Source organism: Macaca mulatta, chromosome 13, assembly GCF_049350105.2.
Source record: "Macaca mulatta isolate MMU2019108-1 chromosome 13, T2T-MMU8v2.0, whole genome shotgun sequence".
NCBI classification, from domain to species: Eukaryota; Metazoa; Chordata; class Mammalia; order Primates; family Cercopithecidae; genus Macaca; species Macaca mulatta.
In genome coordinates, this window is record NC_133418.1 from 90,466,060 (window position 1) to 90,489,222 (window position 23,163).

Below are 23,163 nucleotides of genomic sequence, written 5' to 3' on the forward strand. Positions count from 1 at the left end.
GGCAGCAAGGATAAAGGGAAGATTCTGGTGTATCAGGGTTGGAGTGATGCTGTAGATGGGCATAGGAAACACTGGGAGACGAGGAGGCTGAGGAGGGTGGGGTCAAGAGATCAGTTGTGGCAGGTGAAATTTGATCTGAGCCCAGTGGAGCCATCACCAGGAGCCTAAATTCAGGGCAGAATTTTGACTGGAGATAAAATTTTGGGAATCTTAAGAACCGAATTGCACTGTAGCTGGTCCAACATGGAAAGATCATCTAATTAATGCAGTGCCTAATAAGCGCACTGCAACATTGTATAGATCAGGAGAAGGAGGGTGAACCATAAAAGAGACAAAGATCAAGTACACAATGAAGTCAAAGGAAAATGAAAGTGGAGAGATCAAGTAAAAAATGTGCCAAGGCCAGGTGCAGTGGTTCACGCCTGTGATCCCAGCAGTTTGGGAGGCTATGGGTGGATTACTTAAGGCCAGAAGTTCGAAACCAGCCTGGGCAACATGGCAAAAGCCTGCCTCTACTAAAAATACAAAACTTAGCTGGGCATAGTGGCATGTGCCTGTAGTCCCAGCTACTCAGGAGGCTGAGGCACAAGAATGTCTTAAACCTGGGAGGCAGAGGTTGCAGTGGGCCGAGATTATGCCACTGCACTCCAGCCTGGGCAACAGAGTGAGACTTTGTCTCAAAAACAAAACAAAAAACAAACAAGCAAACAAACAAAAAGTGTTGAATGGTTTTATCTATGTTAAAAACATCTTAAAGATTAAGGGAGATGAAGGCTGATAATTGACCACTAGTTTTGACTATGACAAAATCAATGGTGACCTTGAAAAATGGGTTTCCCTTTTGTGCATGGACAAGTACTTGTGTGTAGTGTGTTTGAGAAAGAATGAGTTGAGGAAGCACAGGCAGTGAGTCTAGACAGCTCTCAGTGCAATCTAAAGATTGCCTGCCATTACTGATCCAGTGGAAAGAGGAAATCTGATGACATAATTGCTGGAGCAAAAAAGCCTTGAGTAGGAAAAGTGGGATGGGGACTAGGACCCAAGTGATCGAGTCAGCCTTAGGAAGGAGTAGAAAAGCCCATCCACTGTGAGAGGAAGAAGGTAGAGTAAGTGGGATGGGTACAGAAACATGCAGAGAGGTAGAGGGATGGTGGAGAAATGGAGGCGTACTCATCTGACTGATGCTATATTCACAAAGAAAGAAAAATGGAAAATGGTATTTAATCTGGGAAAGGAAATAAGGGTGGATGCTAAAGGAGATAGGAATGCTGAAAACAAAATAAAAGGTTAATAGATTATATACATACTTCTTGCTAAATTAATGTTTGTAATTTTAACATTGCAAGTAAATACTGTGCTTCGCCTGGGATTTTTTTTTCAGGTGCCTTATCTATTCAGCGAAAAAGAAATAATGGCCTAATTACTTCATGTTTCCATATTCATTACATCTGTCTACCCCCAAACTGGAAAGCAGTATAACTTTAAGCATACGAAGGAGTCTGGTGAAATCAACCATGACATTTGGGATAAGATAAAGATTAAGATTGAATATTTGCATGGGGTCTCTATGTGAAGCTAAGTGAGATTCTAACAGCCCTGAATATGCATGAAAAACTGATGGCTAAAGTCACCCAAAAGTTAATTTGCATGAGGCTTGGGGATCTGCTGGCAATACATCTTTTCCTCAGGGAATAAGCGAGGCGTGATAACTTGACTTAATCCCATCGTTGGAGTGGATAAAAAATAAACTCTGAGCAGAGCATGGTATCTTTATTCATTTACTTAAATTTGTCACTCAACCTGGTTTTTTTGGACTATTATCTAAGTCTGACAGTGAGCCAGTGTAGGCACATATGAAATGAGGAAATAAAGAAATGTATCTAATACAGCCAAAATACTTAGGATGCCTCCAATAGCATATCACCACCAAGGCCCAAAGAATACCAGGGAATAATCACCACCTAGTAAAGTGAGCATATATAAGATTTTCCATGGGACTTCTCATAAATAATTATGTGGGTATTGACTCAGCAGGGAGCCTGAGGGCATCTTAATTAGGTTGGAACATGAACTGGTATAACTGGGGACATCTACTTTAGGCCCTGGAGAAATTAAGATTTTATTAGAACTCTAAATGAAATTTTGATTAAATAATATTCATGGTAAACTATAGGTAGAGGTAAGTTAAACCGAAAACATCTTGGGTGTTATATGTGGAAGACACTATATGCTGGGTTGGAAGAGTGTGATGTAGGACACAGGTTTAAGGACACAGAGTATGCATTAGATACGGAACTGTGTTTAAGAAGTTAGAAGTGTAGGCTGTGTTCAAGAGATATGCTATGTGAGTTATATATCTAAAAATCATTAATGTATGCCAGAAGGAGTCTACATCAAGTTAGGATAAATTGACTATTTGAATAGAAATGATCAAACCTGGACTCGAATTCAACTCTTGACTATAGAGAAGTATTTCCTGTTGACATACCAGGAATAATATGCAGATTTCTAAAGTTAACCATTAATGGTCTTTGAATAAACCTGTTCACAAGGCTAGTAATCAGATCTATCTATACATTTTCCCAAGATATCCAGATATCCAAAGATACTACTGTGAATCCTTGATGTTATATATTTATAATAAAGATTTTACTTACATACACACAGACAAAAGTTATTTTTGATTCCCATACAAAACATGTAGGATAAATAGCAACTATTTTGTTATGACTATTTTATAGAGTTTAGGTGACTTGGATCAGATCTGAGACAATAGACTCAAGCATTATTCATATCCCATTACACTGCATGGTTTTCTGTTCCCAGCTTTAAAGTTGCAGCCAGATTTTAAAGGTTTTTATGCTCTAAAATGTCAACCATGTTAAAAGCTTGAGGGGCCTCAGAAGTATTAATCCTAATAAAACAGTTAAGTGTTAGTTATAAAATTAAATAAGAGTTTAATAGTTTCTCTTTTAGGTCTGTACCACAAGAAATGTATATCTTCATCAAAAGACATGAAAAATAATTTTCATAACATCATTATCCAAATGCCCATCAACTGTTGAATGTATAAATAGATGGGGCTATATTCACAAAATGCATCATTATACAGCAATGAGAGTGAACAAAATATGATTTATGCAATGATATGGACTAATTTAACTAATACAATGTTGAGCAAAAGAGGCTAGAAACAAAACAGTAGATTCATTTCTATCATGCTGTTAAAAGTAAAGACAGTAGTTACCCTTGGTAATGGACAGTGACACGAAGGAAGCCCAAGGGTGGGGAATTTCTCAGGTGCTGGCCATGCTTTATTTGTGCAAATTCATTTACTTTGTGTTTTCTTTGTAAAAATAATGCTGTACACTTAAGACTATATATTTTTGTATGCATATTAGGCTTCAATAATGAGCTTAAAAAATTAAAAAGAGTTCTGATTTAATTGGTAAACACTAGAATGTTCTAGCAATAAAAGTTAAGACATGTTCTCATGTAGGCCTGAAAACTACTTCAGAGAAACCACCATGGGTGGGAAAACTAAACCCTCTGAACCAAATAAGAAGTGAGATCCTGACACCAAGTTAGAAATGAAAAACTTGGTTTAATCTAGTATTTTAAAATGTGCTGAATAAGAACTGTGGTAAGCAATTCTCAGAAACAAATTAACTCTTACAATTAACAATCTGGCAGTCATGTTATCCAAATGAGGAAAAAACCAAATCTGCAAGGAATGCTTAACCAAACCACCAACAACATGGATGAGGGAATACTGGTTTGCTGGAAGCAGATATATCCATCAGTGTACATGGCACATACTATCTGATCTACCTGATAAAATAACTCGTTTATAAAGAAACAGTCCCAAAAGAGGGGAGGCCTTTATGAGGCTAGCAAAACACTGCTAATTGGTGAGATGGGCTCTGATCCAACCATCTTCATAAAGGAAATGGCTGTGGCTTACTGATTCCATTCTACGAAAAGCCTGGTGAACTAAAGGATCTTTAAAGTAAGACTAATGTAAATTACAGGGGTGGCATGAACTTCTAAGTGCCCATGGTATTGATGCCCTTTTAAATCAATTGAGGTTGATAAACACTCTTTGAGGAATCTCTGCTGCGCCTTTTTATAAGGCAGCCAGGTCACAGTGAAAAAAAAAAAAAAAAACTAAGATAAGAAGACTTGTTAGGGGAGGAAGTACTGTTCTTTATGGCTTCCTTGAAGTTTCATTATAGATACACCACACACACATACACACAAACACACACACACTCCTCAGGTACAAACATATTAATGCAAATAGGTGTACATAAATTTCACATTGCCATAACTTATCATGATTCCAAGATAATTAACTTTTTACTACCATATTCATGCCAAGCATCTATGTGACCTTTTGTATCCCAGTAGTTGCTCAGAGACCATAGCCCCTTGAAGGCCAATGAACCTGTCTCCATGTGCCAAAATATGATCCTTCCCAGGTTACATGAGACCCCACAACATATATGAACTTCCTCAATGTGATGGCAAGCAGGCAAAGACATCCAACTTTGCTGTGCTGAGAAGTAATGTTACCAGATAAATACAAGTTGCCCAGTTAAATTTGAAGTTCAGATAAATACCATACAATTTTTAGTATAAGTGTGGCTTGTGCAATACTTGGGACATAAGCATAATTTAAATATCAGATTCAAATTTAACTGGGTGTCCTTTATTTTTATTTGCTAAATCTGGTAACTCTACAGGGAAGAGTCCAGGAAATTCGTACCTGAACCAACCAACCAAATTAGGGGAGTAAAGAGGGCAATGTGAGACCTATCCCACACTTTCTACATTTTCTACCAGCTGCAAGTGAAGTAGAATTTAAAGATAAGCTCTTGCTAACTACTTCCTAACTTGTGGTTTGGTAATTTGGTAAAATGCCTTTTTCACATGCATTAAATTTTGTTGGCAAATTGGAGAAGGAAAACAGCTTAATTGCCAGTTGAGATCACATCTTTCCTCAGGCATAAATCGCCCAAACAGATCAACCATTGTCACAAACACTGATGAAAAACAAAAACAAAACAAAACAAAACAAACAAACAAAAAAAAGGAGAGAAATCTCTGGTGCTGCTAGTATCTGGTAACTTTACAATTAATAACAAAAATAATGGAGTGTTGATGGAATTTGTATTTGGGACCTCAGGATTAAACCACATTACTGGGAGGCACTAAGATGTACCTAAATAATATAGGCATTATTTATAACATCAGTATCTCATAACATTTAAACTTTAAATTAATGCTTTGTTTTTAACATTTTATTGTTGCTTCTAGCATCATTTATGAGGTGTAAATGAACTGGCTGGAAAAAAATTACTTTATTACTTTTCCCCCTTTGGAGTTCTTTAACATTTTTATTATGATATGACTAAAAAGAAAAGAGCATGATTTGCTAACACAGGAACCTACAAATAAAAGTAGCTTCCTTTAAATAAAGGTGAATATAGTGCACTTCAGTAATGCTCACATTGTTCAAAGCATTTTAGAATTCTTGTGGAATCACCATTGTACCCCACCTGAAATTCTTTTGACTAGTCTTGGCATTTTCTCCATTTAAGAATATATTTCATGTAATGAGTGATTAAGTCATTTAGAATTATGCCCAGCAAATAGGTTTAATCTTGGTAATACGGTGTTTGGCTAAAAATACTTGGTAGGAAAAAAGATATTGACCAGGAATCTGACCCTAAACAGCAATGTCAAAAGTGTTACACTAATATAGGCATATGATGACATCATTTTAAATAACCGATTCTGAAGGAATTTTCAAATCTGATTTTCAGTGTTTCATATAAATATTAGTCTATAACCACAGAAACAGATTTATTTGGCTTTACTCTGAAGTAAACACTTAAGTCAGAAATCACCTGAGAATCTTGGAAATTAACAGTGGAGAACCAGTCAGAGGTGATCAATAACGTAATTCATATGATATCTCTTTAGAGGTTGCCTTTTATAAAGAAAATGTCACCTTCCCCATGGACTAATTTCCCCGTTCTTTAGAGATGAATGGTATTGGATGCCATGGTAACATCTAGAAGTGTATACTGCATATGACAGGAGTAACAAATGCTTATAGGATTTTGACAATAGACTGCAGGGTTGGAAGGGGTAAAGCCCAAATACTGTTTTGTAAAACCTAAGATTTCATAAGTCAGGAGGAAAATCTAAAGTGTTAGACAGAAATTTATCAATTGAGGCCAGGCATGGTGGCTCAGGCCTGTAATCCCAGTACTTTAGGAGGCCGAGGTGGGGAGATCACTTGGGTAGATCATTTGAGCCAGGGAGTTCCGGGCCAGTCTGGGCAACATGGCAAAACCCCATCTCTACAAAAAACTACAAAAATTAGTCAGGCATGGTGGTGTGTGCCTGTGGTCCTAGCTAATCAGAAGGCTAAGGTAGGAGGATGGCTTGAGCCTGGGAGGCGAAGGTTGCAGTGAGCCAAGATCACACCACTGCACTCCAGCCTGGGTGAGAGTGACACTCTGTCTCAAAAAAAAAAATAAAATAAAATAAGGAAAGAAAAGAAAAAAAAGAAAAAAGAAATCTACCACTTGAACTCTCTACAGAATATTATCCCTGATCTGATAAGGAATATTAGGCTGAGAATATTTTTTTAAAGCTGAGAAAAGTTTCTGTTCCTTGTTAAGAAAAATATTCGAAAAACTCAAGTTAGGGGATTTGCTGTTGGAGGATGGTTTGTGTGCCAAGGAGCCTGAGAGCAAAGACTTCTTTGTCTTGGGAAAAAAAAAAAGATATTTCTTTTTTTTTTTTTTTTTTTTTTTGAGACGGAGTCTCGCTCTGTCGCCCGGGCTGGAGTGCAGTGGCCGGACCTCAGCTCACTGCAAGCTCCGCCTCCCGGGTTCACGCCATTCTCCTGCCTCAGCCTCCCGAGTAGCTGGGACCACAGGCGCCAGCCACCTCGCCCGGCTAGTTTTTTTGTATTTTTAGTAGAGACGGGGTTTCACCGTGTTAGCCAGGATGGTCTCGATCTCCTGACCTCGTGATCCGCCCGTCTCGGCCTCCCAAAGTGCTGGGATTACAGGCTTGAGCCACCGCGCCCGGCCAAAAAAAAAAAAAAAGATATTTCTATGACCTAATATTACAGGAATTTGTTTTATTTAGAGATGAGGTTTTTTCTATTTAATTACTTTTAGAGCAAATTTGGTTTATGCAAAAATTAGGCAGAATGCACAGAGTTCTCACATGCCCCCACAGTTTCCGCTACCATCAACAACATGCACTGCTGTTGTACATTTGTTACAATTAATAAACCAGTAGTGATATGTTATTATTATTATTATTATTATTTTTGTTTTGTTTTGCTCTTGTCGCCCAGGATGGAGTACAATGGTACAAGCTCGGCTCACCACAACCTCTGCCTCCCGGGTTCAAGTGATTCTCCTGCTTCAGCCTCCTGAGTAGCTGGGATTACAGGCACATGCCACCATGCTTGGCTAATTTTTGTATTTTTAGTAGAGACGGGGTTTTGCAATGTTGGCCAGGCTGTTCTCAAACTCCTGACTTCAGGTGATCCACCCTCCTTAGCCTCCCAAAGTGCTGGGATTACAGGCGTGAGCCACTGTGCCTGGCCGTGATATGTTATTATTAACTAAAGTCCAGAGTTTACATTAAAGTTCATTCTTCATGTTGTACAGTTCTATGTGTTTTTACAAGTGCATTATGTCATGTATCCACCATTACAGTATTGTACAGAATAGTTTGACTGCCCTAAAAATGTCCTGTGCTCCTCCTGTTTATCTCTTTTCTCCTCGGCTTTGACAAAGCTGAGCTCTGTCTGAGCTTCAGGCAACCACTGCTCTTTTTATTGTCTTTACAGTTATGCCTTTTCCAGAATGCCATATAGTTAGAGTCATATAGTTAGTGTGAAACTTGATGGCTCATTTCTTTTTTTTTTTACAAAATAGTATTCCATTTTGTGGATATGCCAGGGTTTGTTTCTCTATTTCACTATTGAAGGGTATCTTGCTGCTTGAAAATTATTTTTTTAACTACAAAATGGTGGTGATTTCTTTTAAAATCTCACTTCAAAAAATCATCCCATGTTCTGAAACTTTGTTGTTTCTTTTTTTTCTTAGAAATGGTATTTATTCACCTGGCTATCATTTATAACAAATTTTAATAGTCCAGAATACAAGGTTGAAACTTGTTGTAGTGAGAGATTTTTATTACATTGTGTTTCTGCCACACTCTCAGCCTCTACCAAACTCTCACAGACATACAATTGGGGAAGAAATACTTTATTGTTAATTCCTTTATGTTATCATTCTATCCCACTTCCCCATTTTTACCATCTCTCAGGGGAACTATCACCATAACTTCTAATTGAATTTTCTCACTCTGGACTTCTCCTCTCCAAAATATTCTCTACACTTCTGCCAGTTACCTACCTAACATGCCAATCATAACAATTCCTGGTTTAAAATTCTGCAAAGATACTCCATTGTCTTCAGGATAAAATCCTGAGATGGAAACACAGCATCAAGTTCTTTTCTGATGAGGTCCATGCCTCCTCATCATCCTATAACTGAACTGCTTCTATAACTAACTCTGAACTGCATTTGGAACCCCAACTGAGCTTCTGTCTGTTCACTTACTGCTTCTGCTTCTAAATGTTCTCCTTCTCCTTTATCTTTTTGTTTTCTTACCAACACAGATGTCTTTTCCAGGAAGCACTCCTTTGAGCCATCACAGTGTTTTGCAAAATTTTATTTCTCTTTAGCCTTCTTAGAACTTCTCCTTGGGAGAAGATACTGGAAGTTTTATATTTCCAGTGGCTAGTCAATACATTTGACTCCATGTCCTATCTCTTATACAAAATTGATTTTCATACTCCTAAAATTCTGTGTGGGAGCTTAACCATTCACAACAACAACAAGAAAATAATTACATACCTAATCAATGTAAACTGCTTTTTCAATGTTCAGGGATAGTTGATGTATGTTTTCATTCAGTTCTCACAGTTTTACCAGTAAGTATGCATCGGTTGTCTGTCTCACAAATAGATGCTCATAGTGTCTTCAGCAAATAAAAGGTGTATTTTTTGTCACATAACAAGAAAGCCCAAATACTGGCCCCCCAGGACTGGTACAGTGGCTTCAAGGTGCCATCAGTGACCCAGACGATTTTATCTTTTTGTTTTAACATCTGTAGAGCATGGCTTCCTTTCTCATGGTCACAAAATGGCTGCTTCACATTCATTTTCTATCTCCCCTTCCAGCATAAGAAAGCAATGAGGGGAGTGGGTGCAATCCATAGAGGGAAAGCAAAACTTACTAATAAGTTCCCAGGAATTTTTTAAAATCTCAGTACCCAGAACTGGTCGAGGAATTGGGAAACGTAACTAATGATGATGACATTCTGAGCAAAGTCAGCTCTCTATTAGTTTGCGTGGTTGGGGTTGGGGCCAGGGGCAAACATGAATACCAGTTAAGTAAGTAGCAATGCCTGGCACAGAAGATTAAGCAACATTGCTATCCCCAAGTGAAGTTATTTGTCCCATCAGTCCAAATGATGGGTGTATGACTATAACCTCCATATCTAGACAGAGGTCTGTTGCTCTCAGATATTTAATTAATGCAAGGTGATATCCATGGATTCATAAAATATAGATGTTAACTCATTATAAACCTGCTGCTGTTTTCTTGCATAGGGAGAGTGTTTAATAGGATAATAGATTGAGGCATCAACTGATAGTTTCAAGGGTATATTTTTGGAGTGAGAAAAGCTCAGTTTTGAAATTAAACCTCTCCGTTCCCCAAAACAAATGTTAGACAAATACTTTGTCATCCATCCCAGCTGCCTGGAGCCTTAGAACTAGGAAAAAATCCACAAATGTAAACAGTCATGCAACTGTTTTGTCCCATTAGTGTGAGAAGATGCTCATTATACAATAGAAAAAGACAGTAAAACAAACGCATGTAAAATAAATTGATTGGTGTTAGGACTATATTGTATGTGCAGCAAACCAAAACTTACTTACAAATGAAGACAATGAAGCCATTTTCAAAGAGCGCTGAAGGTAATTTCCAGTAACAGATTGACCTGGTGAAGAAAAACACAATATAACAAAACTAATTTTATATTGAAAAGGGAGGGAAAGCTGGGGAATAACCTCTCATTCAATTCTTTTTTGCACTATAACCACATAGTAAATACATAATGTAATGGTGTTTCAGATCATGTTCAGATTTTTATAAAACTTTGTAACACTTTCTGAAATTTTTCTGAGCTTTTGAGATTAGGTAGAGCTTGAGAAAATGCCCTTTATTCACTTCTCCAGAGCACACAGATTACGATTAAATACAGTTGACACATACTTCTTTCTTTCTTTTTTTTCCAAGACACAGTCTCACTTTGTTGGCCAGGCTGGAGTGCAGTGGCACGATCTTGGCTCGCTGAAACCTCCGCCTCCTGGGCTCAAGCAATTCTGCTGCCTCAGCCTCCCGAGTAGCTGAGATTACAGGCGTGTGCCACCACGCCTGGCTAATTTTTGTATTTTTAGTAGAGATGGGGTTTCACCATGTTCGCCATGCTGGTCTTGAACTCCTGACCTCAGGTAATCCGCCTGCCTTGGCCTCCCAAAGTGCAGGGATTACAGGCATGAGCCACCATGCCGGCCAACACATATTTCTTAAAAAAAAAAAAAAAAAAAAAAAAAAAAAAAAAAATTGGTAAATTTTTGGTCATTGTATAAATGCATACACCAAAATGTGCTTTCAGTGATTTTTCTCCACTATATGGTAGAAATCATGGGGGGAGGGGCGACGAGGACTTTTGTTTTCTGTAATGTAGTCTTTTATTATTAAAAACGTGTTACCTAAAGAAATTCTATATGTACGCAGCTCTTTTTTCCACCATTAGAGAAAAGTGGTACCACTTCATGTATCTTCATGTGTCCTTCGAACAGTGTGGTACAGATTAGAAGAGCTGATTTAAGATACATAGTTATAAGCAATAAACACTGCTTGACATTTTTATTTTAAAAATTAGCTTGAAGCAGCCAGTCATTTTACAATGCCTAAGCAACTTAAGCCCTTCACAATTCTATTGCCAAAAATTTTAGAACAGTAGAATTTATTTTAAAACTATTTCGACATCTCATTCAACTCAGAAAACTTTCTCAACTTTTCAATTTAATAACTTATTATCAAGATTCTATAATTAAAAGTACTGAGATGCCAGGAAGCTAATGAAGTATACAATATAAGCACACTGAAGAATGAAAAATTTTATGGCTTTTATGCACAAAGCACTTGAGGCTAATTATTTCCAGACCAGCTAGTAAATGGAAAGTTGTCCTGAGAGAGTACTTAACTTCTATGACCTAGGGTGATCCCCTCTTATTCAGAATCTGTGATGTTCCCTCCAAGCTAGTTCTCTTAGGTTTTTTTTTTTTTTTTTTTTTTTTTTTTGAGACAGACTCTCACCCTATCACCCAGGCTGGAGTGCAATGGCACAATCTCAGCTCACTGCAGCTTCCACCTCCCGGGTTCAAACGATTCTCCTGCCTCAGCCTCCCGAGTAGCTGGGACTACAGGCGCCTGCCACCATCCCCAGCTAATTTTTGTATTTTTAGTAGAGACGGGGTTTCACCATGTTGACCAGGCTAGTCTCCAACTCCTGACTTTATGATCTTCCCGCCTCGGCCACCCAAAGTGCTGGGATTACAGGCATGAGCCACCATGCGCGGCCAGGTTTTTAAACCTTTGTGAACTCACAGAAAAATCAAATGAATTAATTTTTAAGTTTTCACTAAACTATGTCCTTTCACCACTTGACCTTACAATATACAAGGCCAGAACAAATACGTGAAAGCTGATTTTCCAGAACTGCCTGGTATGTCCACTTGTAGAACTAATGGTAGTCCCAGGCCTGAACACTTTAGAACAACCAGAGAAGCCTAACAGATTTCAAGTTCAGTTTTTGTCCAAGGTCCCTGTTGTGAGAGCATGAGAAAACAAGAGAGTTGAGTGATTGCCTTAATACCTGTTACAAATGATACCTGAATTCCTGTAACACAGTCACACACACACACACACACACAAAAAGTTTTGTCTCTCATTCTTTTTTTATTCAAAAATTGATATGTACTGGCTTGCATTTTCTGTAGAGACAGTAAATGCACAGGGCTAGCCTTTTTTTACATTTAAGCACATTAATTTTCCAAGGAGGAAATAAAAGGTGAGTTTGAGTTTCTGGCCATAGATAATGATGTTACAGATCTATTTGTGTCTTAATTTAACAATGATCACTGGGACTTGAAAATGACATACTTATCTCCCGTTTGGCAATTCTATTGGTTGAAAACTACCTCAGATTGTTTTACTTTAAGATGTGATTATTGGTTTTGGAATATAGATAGAATCTAATGACAATATTTATTGGTCACTATTGGGCCCCTAATTTGGCTAAGATTAGAATTCTGGAATCTCTGTGAGCCCACTAGCATCATGTTTTATCCAAATGTGTATCTCCAGAACCCAGTATGCTTGGTCTTAAAGTATGTACCTAACATTAAATGAGGTTGAATAAAATGCAATTAGATTTAATTTCTGTGAAAGAGTATATAGTGAAAAGTGGAAGCATTGACATTATAGTCAGGAAAATGTTTCAACTTCCAGCTTATTTGTTGAATTGACGTTTGTTCCTTCTGTGACCCAATCAGGGTATTTAACCACTCTGAGCCTGATATCCTAATCTGAAGAATGAAAATAATCATACCTACTGCATAGGGCTACTGTAAATATTAAATGAGATAATGTACATACACTTACTGCTTGGTAATTTTATTTGTAAAGTCTCAATAATATGTTAACTTTTATGTTTTATGATGATTATAATTTACTATTCAGGAAATTAAATTCTCAGTCTCTCCTCCACTCCACATCAGACATGTATGTGTAAAAATAAATTTATGCATTTGATAAAAGTTTTGCATTACTAAATAAATTATAACATAAATCAAGCACCATTATATTTCACATATTGCAATTATGTGAACTGGACATTTAATTGTTTGAAAATGTTGATGTATCAAACATTTTAATTAAAAATATAAAAAACTTAAATATAGTAAGTATTAAATACAATTGAAGATTATAGCAATTTTATGGAAAGACAATGATGTCATAATTTTAAAAAATTATTTCTTTACAAACATATAAGTGACATAATATTAGACACGTAGAAAACTAAGAGACTAGCTGGGCACAGTGACTCACGCCTGAAATCTCAGTGCTTCGGGAGGCTGAGAGTTCATGAATAGCCTGGACAACACAGCGAGACCTTGTTTCACAAAACATTTTAGAAAATATATTAGTCGGGGCCAGGCGTGATGGGTCACACCTGTAGTCCCAGCACTTTGGGAGGCCAAGGTGGATGGATCATGAGTTTAGGAGTTCAAAACCAGCCTGGCCACGATGGTGAAATGCCATCTCTACTAAAAATACAAAAATTAGCTGGGCGTGGTGGCAGGCGCCTGTAATTCCAGCTACTTGGAAGGCTGAGGCAGAGAACTGCTTGAACCCAGGAGGCGGAGGTTGCAGTGAGCCAAGATTGCACCGCTGCACTCCAGCCTGGGCGACAGGGTGAGACTCCATCTCAAAAAGAAAAAACATGGCCCATGCCTGTAGTCCTGTGACTAAGGAGGCTAAGATGGGAGGATTTCTGGAGCCAAGGAGTTTGAGGTTGCAGTGAGCTATGATAATTCCACTGTACTCCAGCCTGAATGATAGAGCAAAACCCTGTCTAAAAAACTAAAAAAGGTAAAAACAAATACAAAGAGATTAAAGTATAAAAGTATGTATATATGTGCAAAAAATAACTTTTTGTTTACATAATTTTCAAATATTTAAACATCCATTACAAAGATTTTTAATGTTGCTTTAAAGTTTGGGCATGTATATTTAGTTGTTTTTCTTTTTTAATACTTTAAGTTCTGGGATACATGTACAGAACGTGCAGGTTTGTTACATAGGTATGCACATACCATGATGGTTTGCTGCACCCATCCACCTGTCATCTACATTAGGTATTTATCCTAATGCTATCCCTCCCCTAGCCCCCCAACCCCCAACAGGCCCCAATGTGTGATGTTCCCCTCCCTGTGTCCATGTGTTCTCATTGTTCAACTCCCACTTATGAGTGAGAACATGTGGTGTTTGGTTTTCTGTTCCTGTGTTAGTTTGCTGAGAATGATGGTTTCCAGCTTTACCCATGTCCCTGCAAAGGACATGAACTCAACATTTTTTATGGCTACATAGTATTCCATGGTGTATATGTGCCACATTTTCTTTATCCAGTCTATCGCTGATGGGCATTTGGGTTGGTTCCAAGAATTTGCTATTGTGAATAGTGCTGCAATAAACATACATGTCCATGTGTCTTTATAGAATGATTTATAATCCTCTGGGTATATACCCAGTAATGGGATTGCTGGGTCAAATGGTATTTCTCGTTCTAGATCATTGAGGAATTGCCACACTGTCTTCCACAGTGGTTCAACTAATTTACACTCCCACCAATGTGTAAAAACATTCTTGTTTCTACATTTTTTAATGATTGCCATTCTAACTGGCATGAGATGGCATCTCATTGTGGTTTTGATTTGCATTTCTTTAATGACCAGTGATGATGAGCTTTTCTTATATATTTGTTGACTGCATAAATGTCTTCTTTTGAGAAGTGTTTGTTCATATCCTTTGCCCACTGTTTGAAGGTTTTTTGTTTGTTTGTTTGTTTGTTTCTTGTAAATGTGTTTAAGTTCCTTGTAGATTCTGGATATTAGCCCTTTGTCAGATGGATAGATTGCAAACATTTTCTCCCATTCTGCAGGTCACCTGTTCACTCCGATGATGGTTTCTTTTGCTGTGCAGAAGCTCTTTAGTTTAATTAGATCCCATCAGTCAATTTTGGCTTTGGTTGCAATTGTTTTTGGTGTTATAATCATGAGGTCTTTTCCTATGCCTATGTCCTGAATGGGATTGCCTAGGTTTTCTTCTAGGATTTTTATGGTTTTACGTCTTACCTTTAAGTCTTTAATCCATCTTGAGTTCATTTTTGTATAAGGTGTAAGGAAGGGGTCCAGTTTTCGTTTTCTGCATATGGCTCGCCAGTTTTCCCAGCACCATTTATTAAATAGGGAATCCTTTCCCCATTTCTGGTTTTTGTCAGGTTTGTCAAAGATCAGATGGTTGTAAATGTGTGGCATTATTTCTGATGCCTCTGTTCTGTTTGATTGGTCTATATCTCTGTTTTGGTACCAGTACCATGCTGTATTGGTTACTGTAGCCTTGTAGTATAGTTTGAAGTCAGGTACATGATGCCTCCAGTTTTGTTCTTTTTTCTTAGGATTGTCTTGGATATACAAGCTCTTCTTTGGTTCCATACGAAATTCAAAGCAGTTTTTTCTAATTCTGTGAAGAAAGTCAGTGGTAGCTTGAAGGGGATAGTATTGTATCTATAAATTACTTTGGGCAGTATGGCCATTTTCATGATATTGATTCTACTTGCCCATGAGCATGGAATGTTTTTCTATTTGTTTGTGTCCTCTCTTATTTCCTTAGCAGTGGTTTGCAGTTCTCCTTCAAGAGGTCCTTCACAACCCTTGTAAGTTGGATTCCAGGGTATTTTATTCTCTTGGTAGCAATTGTGAATGGCAGTTCACCCATGACTTGGCTCTCTATTATTGGTATATAGTAATGCTTGGAATTTTTGCACATTGATTTTGTATCCTGAGACTTTGCTGAAGTTGCTTATCATCTTAAGGAGATTTTGGGCTGAGACGATGGGGTTTTCTAAATATACAATCATGTCATCTGCAAACAGAGACAATTTGACTTCCTCTCTTTCTATTTGAATACACTTTATTTCTCTTGTCCGATTGTCCCCGCCAAAACTTCCAACACTATGTTGAATAGGACTGGTGGAGAGATCATCCTTGTCTTGTGCCAGTTTTCAAAGGGAATGCTCCCAGCTTTTGCCCATTCAGTATAATATTGGCTGTGGGTTTCTCATAAATAGCTCTTATTATTTTGAGATACATTCCATCAGTACCTAGTTTATTGAGAGTTTTTAGCATGAAGGGGTGTTGAATTTTATCGAAAACCTTGTAAAAAAATTTTATCAAAACCTTGCATCTATTGAGATAATCATATGGTTTTTGTCATTGTTTCCGTTTATGTGATGAATTACGTTTATTGATTTGCATATGTTGAAAGATCCTTGCATCCCAGGGATGAAGCCGACTTGATCATGATGGCTAAAATTTTTGATGTGATGCTGGATTCAATTTGCCAGTATTTTATTGAAGATTTTCACATTGATGTTCATCAGGGATATTGGCCTGAAATTTTCTTTTTTTGTTGTATCTCTGCCATGTTTTGGTATCAGGATGATGCTGGCCTCATAAAATGAGTTAGGGAGGAGTTCCTCTTTTTGTATTGTTTGGAACAGTTTCAGAAGGAGTGGTACCAGCTCTTCTTTTTACCTCTGTTAGAATTCAGCTGTGAATCCATCTGGTCCTGGGGGTTTTTTTGGTCAGTAGGCTATTGATTACTGCCTCAATTTCAGAACTTGCTATTAGTCTATTCAGGGATTTGACTTCTTCCTGGTTTAGTCTTGGGAGAGTGTATGTGTCAGGAATTTACACATTTCTTCCAGATTTCTAGTTTATTTGCATAGAGGTGTTTATAGTATTCTCTGATGGCAGTTTGTATTTCTGTGGGATCCACGCTGATCTCCCCTTTATCATTTTTTTATTGTGTCTATTTGATTCTTCTCTATTTTCTTCTTTATTAATCTGGCTAGTGGTCTATTTTGTTAATCTTTTCAAAAATCTAGCTCCTGGATTCACTGATTTCTTCTGAAGGGTTTTTCATGTCTCTGTCTCCTTCATTTCTGCTCTGATCTTAGTTATTTCTTGTCTTCTGCTAGCTTTTGACTTTGTTTGCTCTTGCTTTGCTAGTTCTTTTAATTGCGATTTTACGGTGTCAATCTTAGGTCTTTCCCGCTTTCTCCTGTGGACATTTAGTGCTATAAATTTCCCTCTAAACACTGCATTAGCTGTGTCCCAGAGATTCTGGTACATTGTCTCTTTATTCTCATTGGTTTCAAATAACTTATTTATTTCTGCCTTAATTTCGTTATTTACCCAGTAGTCATTCAGGAGCAGGTTGTTCAGTTTCCACGCAATCATGCAGTTTTGAGTGAGTTTCTTAATCTGAAGTTCTAACTTGATTGCATTGTGGGCTGAGAGACTGTTTGCTATGATTTCCCTTATTTTGCATTTGCTGAGGAGTGTTTTACTTCGAATTAGGTGGTCAATTTTGGAATAAGTGCCATGTGGTGCTAAAAAAAATTATATTCTGTTGATTTGGGGTGCAGAGTTCTACAGATGTCTATTAGGTCTGCTTGGTACAGAGCTGAGTTCGAGACCTGAATATCCTTGTTAATTTTCTGTCTCATTGATCTGTCTAATATTGACAGTAGGGTGTTAAAGTCTCCCACTATTATTGTGTGGGAGTCTAGGTCTCTTTGTAGGTCTCTAAGAACTTGCTTTATGAATCTGGGTGCTCCTCTATTGGGTGCATATATATTTATGATAGTTAGCTCTTCTCATTCTGTTGATCCCTTTACTATTATGTAATGCCTTTCTTTGTCTTTTTTGATCTTTGTTGGTTTAAAGTCTGTTTTATGAGAGACTAGGATTGAAACCTCTGCCTTTTTTTGCTTTCCATTTGCTTGGTAAATATTCCTCTATCCCTTTATTTTGAGCCTATGTGTCTTTCCACGTGATATGGGTCTCCTGAATAAAGCACACCGATGGTTCTTGATTCTTTATCCAATTTTCTAGTCTATGTCTTTTAATTAGGGCATTTAGCCCATTTACACTTAAGGTTAATGTTGTTATGTGTTAATTTGATCCTGTCATTATGATGCTAGCTGGCTGTTTTGCCCATTAGTTGATGTGGTTTCTTCACAGTGTTGATGGTCTTTACAATTTGGTATGTTTTTGAAGTGGCTGGTACCAGTTTTTCCTTTCCATATTTAGTGCTTCGTTCAGGAGCTCTTATAAGGCAGACCTAGTGGTCACGAAGTCTCTCTGCATTTGCTTGTCTGTAAAGAATTTTATTTCTACTTCACTTATGAAGCTTAGTTTGGCTGGATATGAAATTGTGGTTGAAAATTATTTTCTTTAAGAATGCTGAATATTGGCCCCCACTCTTCTGGCTTGTAGGGCTTCTGCAGAGAGATCCACTGTTAGTCTGATGGGCTTCCCTTTGTGGGTAACCTAACCTTTCTCTCTGGCTGCCCTTAACATTTTTCCCTTCATTTCAACCTTGGTGAAATTGACAGTTACGTGTCTTGGGGTTGCTCTTCTCGAGGAGTGTATTTGTGGTGTGCTCTGTATTTCCTGAATTTGAATGTTGGCCTGTCTTGCTAGGTTGGGATTGTTCTCCTGGATAATATCCTGAAGAGTATTTTCTAACTTGGTTCCGTTATCCCTGTCACTTTCAGGTATACCAATCAAATGTACGTTTGGTCTTTTCACATAGTCCCATGTTTCTTGGAGGATTTGTTCGTTCCTTTTCATTCTTTTTTCTCTAATCTTGTCTTCATGCTTTATTTCATTAAGTTGATCTTCAATACCTGATATCCTTTCTTCTGCTTGATTGATTTGGCTATTGGTATTTGTGTATGCTTCACAAAGTTTTCGTGCTGTGTTTTTCAGCTTCATCAGGTCATTTATGTTCTTCTCCAAACTGGTTATTCTAGCTAGCAATTCCTCTAACCTTTTTTTCAAGGTTCTTAACTTCCTTGCATTGGGTTATAACATGCTTCTTTAGCTCAGTTTGTTATTTAGCTCAGTTTGTTATTACCCACCTTCTGAAGCCTACTTCGGTCAATTCCTCAAACTCATTCTCCATCCAGTTTTTTTCCCTTGCTGGCAAGGAGTTGTGATCCTTTGCAGGAGAGAGGCATTCTGGTTTTTTGAATTTTCAAAATTTTTGTGCTGCATTTTCCTTATCTTCGTGGATTTATCTACCTTTGGTCTTTGATGTTGGTGACCTTTGTATGGGGTTTCTGTGTGGATGTCCTTTTTGTTGATGTTGATGCTATTCCTTTCTGTTAGTTAGTTTTCCTTCTAACAGTCAGGCCTCTCTGCTGCAGGTCTGCTGGAGTTTGCCTGGGTCACCAGCAGAGGCTGCAAAACAGCAAAGACTGCTGCCTGTTCCTTCCTCTGGAAACTTTGTCCTAGAGGGGTACTGTTTCCCAGGGAGATAAGAGTTTTATCTATAAGCCCCCGATCGGGGTTGCTGCCTTTCTTTCCGAGATGCCCTGCCCAGAGAGGAGGAATTTAGAGAGGCAGTCTGGCTACAGCAGCTTTGCCATGCTGCAGAGGGCTCTGCCAGTTCAAACTTTCTGGCAGCTTTGTTTATACTGTGAGGGCAAAACCGCCTATTCCAGCCTCAGTAATGGTGGAAGTCCCTCCCCCGCTCAAGCCCAAGCATCCCAGGTTGACTTCAGACTGTTGTGCTGGCAGTGAGAATTTCAAGTCAGTGGATCTTAGCTTGCTGGGCTCTATGGGAGTGGGATCTGCTGGGCTAGACCACTTGGCTCCCTGGCTTCAGCTCCCTTTCCAGAAGAGTGAATGTTTCTGTCTCACTGGCATTCCAGGTGCCACTGGGATATGAAAAAAAAAAAAAAACTGCAACTAGCTCAGTGTCTGCCCAAATGTCCGTCCAGTTTTGTGCTTGAAACCCAGCACCCTGGTGGTGTAGGCACCCAAGGGAATCTCCTGGTCTGGAAGCTGGGAAGACCATGGGAAAAGCGTAGTATCTGGGCTGGAATGCACTGTTCCTCACAGCACAGACCTACATGGCTTCCCTTGGCTAGGCGAGGGAGTTCCCCAACCCCTTGCACTTCCCGGGTGAGGTGACACCCCACCCTGCTTCTGCTCACCCTCCGTGGGCTGCACCCACTGTCTAACCAGTCCCAATGAGATGAGCCAGGTACCTCAGTTGGAAATGCAGAAATAACCCACCTTCTGCATTGATTTCGCTGGGAGCTACAGACCAGAGCTGCTCCTATTGGCCATCTTGCCAGCCACCATGCTACTCTTTTCCTTAATTCTTATTTTTAGAAACTATTATAATTTTTAAAATTGTTTATTGAATAGGTTTCCTTATATAACAAAGTTGGTCTACAAATTAGTATTTCAAAAAATATTATAAAGTAATTTATTTTAGCACTCCTACTCTTAGAAGTATCTCAGTTTAGTTGATATGATCACCTCACAATCAAAGACAATAATAATTGCTCACTGCCTTGTACATTAATCCTCATATCATAACTCATCATCTCTGAAGTGCATATGACAGGTTGAGTGTGCCTTATCCAACATGCTTGGGACCAGAAGTGTTTTGAATTTTGGAATTTGGAATATTTGCATATACATGATAAGATACCTTGGGAATGGGACTGAAGTCTAAACATGAAATTCATTTATGTTTCATATACACCTTATAAACAGCCTAAAGGTAATTTGATGTAATATTTTTAATAATATTTTGCATGAAATGAAGTTTTGACAGTGTTTTTGACTGTGACCCAGCACATGAGGTCATATGTGCAATTTTCTACTTGTGGTATCATGTCAGTGCTCAAAAAGTTTCAAATTTCAGAGCATTTCAGATTTTGCATTTTCAGATTAGGGATACTCAACCTGTATTATCTTTATTTTACAATGAGAATACCAAAGACAGGAAGGTTACAACCTGAGATTGCACATCTGTTAGGTAGTTCACTCCCTTTGATTTCAAAGCCCAGGCTTTTAGACTCTTTTTAAAAACAGAATTCTTTCACTGTTTTACTAATATTATCTTTCAAATGCCCTCTGTCATATTGTAATAAATTGATATTCAAAACTAAAATACATCTTTATACAATTTCTGTTTACATGTATTAGCATCCATGGGAAAATGTTTTTCAAACTTTTTCAAGTGTTTATTTAACATAATATATCTCATACTATTTATATAAAAGTTTGGAACATTGAAATTAAACAATGCCCTTGGAGCACTAAAGGCAGCTAGTAGTATGAGAAATAGTAGACACTGTCAGAATTTAAAAATCAATTAACTTAAAATCAATTGTGGTAGCAATGTAATGAACAACTCATTAGTTGTAATTATATAAGGACCTTAAGATAAGCAAATACATCTGGCAAATAAAATTGAAATCAACAAAAACAATTTATAAAGGACAAATCCCAGAATGTATAAGACCCCTAAAATGCTATTTTTCCTTTATAAATCTGTAATCCACAGTTCCCACTTCATTTAGCCATTGTACTTTTTCAGTCAAAAATTAAAATACTTTAGAAAATATTTAAAATTTGTATGGTAACATTCAAATAATTACTTGAACAAAGTCTGGTATTTCCCTGAAAAACTTAAAGCAATGTAGGAGTTTAACACTACCGATGGAGAAATATGTGTCAAACTAAATTGTCCGAAACTATGAAACTATGAAACTTCCAAAATGATAAAGGAAGAACAGGCCAGGAACTCAGAATCTATTTTCCAATTCAATGTGCACAATGTGCTCCTAAAACTTCTTTACAAGGAGAATAGTAAGGTTAATCAACCTACAAGAGGTCAAACATAAGACATAGCACTAGAGCTATTTAAACTGCAATTTTTAATTTATGTCTTTCTCTCTTTTTTGGTATTCCCCCTTTCCTCTCCTCTTAAGAAGAAAAGGAATATAGAACTACACATAAATCTTAGCTCTATCGCTTACTAACTACACACATATGAGCATTTTACTTGGGTTCCTAATCTACATGAGTGGAATAATGAAACCATCTCTGCAGGGTTACTGCAAAGGTTAACTCTGAGCATTTGGCACCTGGCCATCATTCAATATAGAATAGTTGTTATTTTCCTTATTGCATCTGTGGGGTTTATGATGACAACTGTTTCATAAAATAATAGAATCTTGGTTGTCACCCAGATGAATCTCTAGATCAATGTAGAAATTTCTTCCACACAGTGCTTCAAAGGAAATATTATTTTTAGATACTATTAAATATTTAAATATCTTCCAGTCATGTGGAAGGAGAATATTTATCCTGTTTGGTTGAAAGAGTAAAACTAGGAAGAATTAAGTAAGGTTTTGTGGAGTATGACTTCACCTCAGCCAAAGCAAGAATAACTTAACAACCAAAACTGGTTAACAGAGAATTGGGTGTTTCGGGGAGGTAATGAGTTTCCTTATCATAGGAAGTGTTCATTTAGAAGCTCTCTGGTACTAAGTCAGGAATGGAAAGGGGAATCTGAAGTTCTAGAATCAAAAGTGATGAGAAATGATACCGGCATTCTTGTATTTCATTTTGTTTTTCCTTTCCTTTCTGAAACAGATAGACAGGACTAAATTGGTTGGTTTAATATTTATTCTCTAGGTTTATTTTTGCTTGTGAGTTCTCCCATTCCAGCACTGAACAGTGTTATGGTAAATGAGGGCAGTTCTTGCCTTTTCAATCCAGAGGTGCATGATTAAAGTTCTAGATACAGCTCTACTGTCAGAATAAGCATTACCTAGTGACAAAGAATGAGAAGACACATCCTGATCATAGAGTGACCCTTTTAATGTAACAATCTGGTCAAGTAACATCTATCAGTTATCAATTCCTGCATAGCAAATTACCCTAAACTTAAGTGGCTAAAACTACATGTATTACGTTGCACAGTTGTTGAGGGTTAGGAAAAGACTTTATCTGGATGGTTCTTTTTCAAAGTGTCTCAGGAGGTTGCTTGCAGTCAAGGTGTTGGCCAGGGTTGCAGCTATCTGAAGGCTTGACTGGAGCTGGGTGGTCCACTCCCAACATGTTTACTCACATAAGTGTTACCAGGAGACCTCAGACCCTTACCAAGTGGGACTCTCTATAAGGGTGCCTGAGTGTCCTTATAATATGTCACCTGGTTTGCCCAGAGTCAGGAATTCAAGAAACAGCCAGGAGGAATTCACAATATTTTTTATGTCCTAATTTCAGATGTTGCTCACAGTCACTTCCACCACATTCTATTCCTT